We start from the raw sequence: 5911 nt of genomic DNA, 5'->3' as shown, positions 1-5911 counted from the left end.
TAACTTCCTCTTGAAGACCCCCAGGGTAGGGGAGAGCACCACCTCCCTTGGGAGCCCGTTCCAGACCTTGGCCACTCGAACTGTGAAGAAGTTCTTCCTAATGTCCAATCTAAATCTGCTCTCTGCTAGCTTGTGGCCACTATTTCTTGTAACCCCCGGGGGCGCCTTGGTGAATAAAACCTCACCAATTCCCTTCTGTGCCCCCATGATGAACTTAAAATCACTGCCACACAGCCACCAGTGCTGGTATTGTGTTGTATCAGAGTTGACAGTAGTTTTACTAAGAGGTTGGACAATGGATTTGTACATGATGGTTTGGACAGGGCTGATCCTGCCTCAGGCAGGGGGTTGGATTAGATGTGACCTCTGGAGATCCCTTCCAGCCCCATTCCCCTATGGTTCTATGAATTCCAAAACCATCACAAGGTGAAGCCAGCAGAACGCTAGGACTGACTCTCACAGTAAAACTCATCCCACGTTGGCTCAGCTACATGTACAGAAACAGTTCTTCCCTCCTCTGCTGCTCCTGGTTTACAGATAGTAGCCGAATGCCTCTTTTTATGGCTCAGTATTCAGCAGCTCAGCTCTGCCTAGCACTTGGCATGCAATACTGAGATGACAGGTTCAATGAACTCAGTTGGAACAGAGAGTCTTTCCCTCCCAGAAACAATTTCACAATTTCAGGATTTAATCTTTATGTTCAGGCCTATTATTTGCCCCTCAGTGTCCCATGCACACGCTGTGCTGAGCTGAACTCAAAGCTAAAGGGCGAGGCACTGCCACGTGGCTGCCCTTTGAGGCAGAGAGCCCAAAGCAGGGCGTCACCTGCTGGGGAAGGACAGGGAAGATGCAGGAAGGTCTTCTCAAGGTAACAGATCTCGCCTTACCTCCCACAATGAGGTATGTGTTGGGGAAGAGGTTCTTAGCTTGCATCAAAGCCCGGGCATGTCCGGAGTGAAACAAGTCGAATATCCCATCAGCGTAGACCCTGACCGGCCGATCCACTGAGCACAGAAAGAGATGGGCAGTTATGAGCAAGCAGGCCAGGGACAGCAGTTTTTAGTCATACCTTACTGCATGGGCTTGGCTTCCCAGCTGGAAAGATCTAGCAAGGGCTGTCGCTACAGAAATGACTGTTTGAATGTGAACCTGGGTCGGCACGCGTGTGGCCAGGGCATGGCGTGGGGGCAATGATGTAAAAGGAACGCTGGGGACATGCAGACGGCAAACCCCTCAGCCCCTGGAAAATCAAAATGCAACAGCGACATCCTGCTCAGTACCTGGCTACTCAGGCTGGCTTGTTGGAGATGCCAGAGTTGTTTATGAGCTTCCCAGGATGAAGCCTCAGGACCTTCCCAACTTCCCACCTGCTTCAGTTCACTTCTGTATGCCTGGAGGTGGAAGCTCACGATAACATCCACATCTTTGGGCTCCAGAAGATGGGCCAAGTCTCTTTTGAACCCACTTAACAGGACTCCTAAAATCAGCCAGAGGGGGCTGCTATGGAGTCAATTCTTAAACTGCCTGCTTCCGTGGTGTGCAAGGTTGTATGGTAAAACCCAGCTGGGGGATCATGGGAAGCAGCTAGGCACAGTACTCCTAGGCTGCTGGATCTGTTGGATCACTCCCTGCCCTAAGCCAGGGCAGACCAGAGCTTTCCTTGGACAGAGGCAACCATCAGCATCAAGCGACCAGCCAGGTTTCCACAGGGCAAAGGCTGGAACCTCTATTCTTGTGTCAGGTGCTGGGACTTTCAGAAATTTCTTTGGGAGACGGCTAGCTGGGTCTTCACACATCACAACGGGACTAAGCTTGCTGCTAGTTGCTCTATTGCTGTTTATCGAAAGAGGTGCAGGGGTGCTAGCATTTTCATTGTGGTGGTAAAGGTGTCTCCGAGATGGGCTGGTAAGACAGGGGGGAGGATTGATGCTCCCTGTAGGGGTTGCCAACACCACGTGAAGTAAACCGCTTGTCTAGACCTTGTTCCTCTCTCACTGGCTCAGTTCTACTGGGAAAACTGACTGTAAAAGGAGCGCTACTTTCATCCCGAGGGGCTGATCTGTTGAGCTCACTGAAATTCCTTCAAAGGCTGTGCTGCATTTCACTGAGCATTTCCAAGCTGGGATGCTGACCTTGTGTGTTGGGGCTGGCTCTTGGAGTCACTTGCTCAGGTCAGGCTATTTTTCTTGTAAATGCCTCCCGTCTCTGTGACACTGGTGGTGCTCTCAGCTACCCCTGGTCCTAGTGTACAAAAGATGCTTAGCCCTGACGCTTTTTTGCAGCGGTCTCTGGCTTTGAAGGGACTCAAGCAGGTGGTTGGAAGTGTTTACTGAGACTGCAGGTTGGTTGGATGACAAGTGACCTCACTGTGGGAAGAATGAGGCACCTGTTTCAGCGACAGGTGTAGGCACTGGTGTAATCCTAGTAACAACAGCTGTCTTAATCACTAGGGTGAGTAGGGCTACCCAGCCCAGGAGAATGCTCCCCTGCCACAACTAAGGCTGAGTTGGGGGCAGGAGAAATCAGATATGCCCAGTTAGAGCATCGGTCTGCAATGGGGGTTACTCACACGGGGTTCCTCTCAGCGCCTCCTCGAACGTCACTCTGGCGTATGGCTTGCTGTAATCGATTTCGATCTCATCCGAGAAGGGGGCCGGTTCCCGCAAACTCTAAACAAGCAGAGAGAGAAGAGAAGCTCGTAAAGCCCCCTCCCCAGGTGAGCATGTTACCCAGCACGGTGAGGAAACTCTGATGTCAGTGATGAAGTAAATCAGCTGTGTCCCTATAAAAACTTTGTGCAAAATGCCTTCAAGGGATTTGCTGAAGCTAATCCTCCAGGCAGGCCCTGGGGGTGACTATCTGCTTTCTATACAGATTTTCAAGAAGCATCTTGATGCCCACCTTGCTGGGGTCATCTGATCCCAGCACTCTTTGCTGGCCAACTGCAGGGGAGCTGGACCCGATGATCTTGTAAGGTCCCTTCCAGTCCCCAACATCTGTGAATCTATGAAACCTTAGGAGGGAGGGAGCTGAGCAAAGGTGAGGTTAACTCATGCCCCAAGTCAATGGAAAGGCTCGAGTGCAGCCCAGGGGCAGATCCACTTCTATGACTCATAACAGCTCCATTGAGCTCACTGGAACGATGACGGTGTGCATCAGTAGAGGAACAGTGCCAGGAGGCGGAGCTGCTGAGCCCTCAGTGCAAAACTCCCTTGACTGGTCCGTAGCAGGGAACAAAAGATTACCCCTTCTTCTTCTTTTGCATGGCTGACTTGATGCAGTTTAGAATGAGTTAATCAGTCTAATGCTCTTGAGGAAAGGGAATGCATCTCTGCAATGTCACTGTCAAATCTGTATCGAGGGCAGAGTGTTGTTATGTGGTCCATAGTTTGATCAGGGTTGCCACAGTCACATCCTGCAGAGCTCCTAATACATCCCTGCTCTAGCATTAGTCCTGCAAGGGACAAGCAGCAACACCTGTCCCCGTACGACCCTAAGGAGTGGTCTGAGGCCCCAGGGAAAGCACGCACTAGTCCTGGGGGACCAGTCAAAGCACAAAGCTAGGTGGGGAGGGTGGGAGGGGGGTGATGGAGCAAAGCTGTCATGCTTGCTTTGCAAGAGGTGCCTGGTCCTGCAGGGAAAGGAAATAACTGTCAATTTCATTCTCCGCCTCCCTGATATCCCTCAGCCTGCTAACCTGCTCCTGGAGCTCCCTCACCTGTGCCTCCAGAGCCCTAAGACGGGCACCTGCCGGACAGGTGTAGGGGCCCCCAATCTCTGCCCCCCCAACCCTGCTGGGGATCCCCCACAGGCCAGGAGGTAGGGGGACATCAGCTCCCCCATGGGCTCAGTCTGGGTGGAGGCCTCAGACCAGCCCCAGTTAGCCTTGTCCCCCTGGGCAGAGGCCCTAGCAGCACTCCTCGTAGACACCATTCTAAGCTGCTGTTTGTAGACCTGTGTGGTGTCTACTCCCTACCCATACAGGAATCTCACTCCTGGCCCTCCTGGCCCGCCTGCTGGTGCGAACGCCTGCGCAAATGCCGGCGCGCTCTCACAGAGCGCACCTGTTTGCGTACTTTGTTCACACTGCGCGGCTCAGGAGCGCGGCTCCCTACCGGCTCAGCTATATGGGACCCGGCGGGGGCCCCCTCCGGCTCCGGCTCAGCTGCACCGGGTCCCTCCGCCCCACTTACCTTCGGGCTGCCCCCACTGCCGATTTCTCGGCCTCTGCCTCTGCTGCTGCCACCGCCTCCTCCGGTCAGTCAGTTGGTTAAGGGGACACACGTGCGTGTGTCCCCTTCAGTTGATTTAATTTAATTTATGATATTTTTCAGATGGTCATGCTGAAGTTTCCCCCTGCATTAGAGATCTTCGCTTCTTGCCTTTCTTTTCATACTCTTCCCCTTTACCACAGCTATGTTTTCTTGTTCTGAGCTGCCAGCACCACAGATTCATGGAGAGAGACATTTCTCTCCAGAACTCCCCAAAGTGTTCGAAGTGTTGCCATAAAATTTTTCCCAGCCTTAAACATGTTTGAGATTTTTGTTTTCCTACTCTATATCAAGATGAAACAGAGGCATTTTAAAGGGTTTCTTGGATTTTCTTTTTTTTGTGTTTGTTTTATGTTTTTTGTGTTTGTTTTGTGTTTTTTGTGGGGTTTTTTGGTTTTTTTGTTAAGAGAAAAACAGACCCCTTCAGCCAACAGTTAATCATTAAGATTCTCATTTGGACTATGGGAGACCTGTATTCAAGTCCCAACTCATTTGTGCATATGAGTTTCCTATCAAAATCAAGGTTACTCTGGATTGGGACTCTCTTGTTGGTGCTTTTCCATATCGTAAAAATAATTAAATATTCATTACATCAAGGACTTTGATTCCCACAGAGCTATTCTGTGTTTTCTTTTCAGCCAAGAATTCTATCCTGAATCTACAAAGCTTCATCAAAACTTCTGCTCTCCCTTTGGCTTTAAAGAATTAGCAGTTTTCAATGGGGAAGATGGAGGGGGGAAAAAAAACCTCCTCAGCAAAAAAAATTACTATCTTGGTAGGAACTATATTTAGCTAAGTTCTTACTCATCATCATAGATGATGGGCCTCTACCACCGATGGTGAAGACAAGGTTGAAGTAGTTAGACATCATGACAAACCTCACCACATTCCAGTCCAAATGTAAATCTATGTGAACAAATTTCACAAACTGGGGTGGTCCTGAGGAAGTCCTGTAAAGTATAAACAAGCTTCACTTTTGTAGGTGGAGGAACAAAACTGCAATTTCAAAGGAAGAGGAAATCCTGATGCAAGGGCCAATTACTGCATTAAATGAAGAAATTAAAACGTGAATTTCATGTTTCCTTCTGCAGTAAAATAAAGTTAGCCCATAGGCTGGAACTACAAGAGATGTACCATTGCTATAGACCCGAGTGAAATTTTGCCTCCTTTTAAGAATAAGTTGCACTTAATTCAGCCTGTCATTTTGCTTAACATATTTTTCTCTACCTGCTACAGCAAAGAACCTTCCATATGACTGATATACCATTCTACGAAGTGATTTTACCTTAGCTTCCTTCCCTAGCTTCAGGTTGTGATCCAGCTTTGCTGCATTTGAAAAATACCTGCAAGTCTCAGGTACCCAACTAACTCCTGCAGATTGTACTGATATTGAGAGACAGTTACTTTGTGAGTTAGCTAGAAGAGATGGGCAACAGTCTCCTGCTTCATGTCACAGTGATTCAGCCTGGAGGCTGAACTGTTATAATGCCTACTGTTCATGAATGTAGACAATAGAAGGGAAGCTGAAATATGTGATGAATGCAACAACAAACATTTTGGACATGACCATTGTTACAGAATGACAAGGTACTGGTGGCAAAGGTCAACACATATGAAAAAAAGACCAAGGCTAGCCGTCT

At 49.2% G+C, this 5911-nt stretch overlaps 1 long non-coding RNA gene across 1 annotated transcript; it reads right to left on the bottom strand.

The window, feature by feature from the left end:
* Window positions 1-296: 296 nt before the first annotated feature.
* Window positions 297-3545, bottom strand: LOC112549309. The gene is made up of 3 exons (XR_003092690.1): window positions 2902-3545; window positions 2570-2669; window positions 297-1004 (listed from the first exon to the last, which is right to left on the bottom strand). It is a non-coding gene; the product is annotated as an uncharacterized LOC112549309 (long non-coding RNA).
* Between the last annotated feature and the right edge of the window lie 2366 nt (window positions 3546-5911).

Source organism: Alligator sinensis, unplaced genomic scaffold (genome assembly GCF_000455745.1).
Source record: "Alligator sinensis unplaced genomic scaffold, ASM45574v1 scaffold112_1, whole genome shotgun sequence".
Classification (NCBI taxonomy): domain Eukaryota; kingdom Metazoa; phylum Chordata; order Crocodylia; family Alligatoridae; genus Alligator; species Alligator sinensis.
Note: the sequence above shows the minus strand (reverse complement) of the source record. Positions and strands in the feature narration are given on the sequence as shown.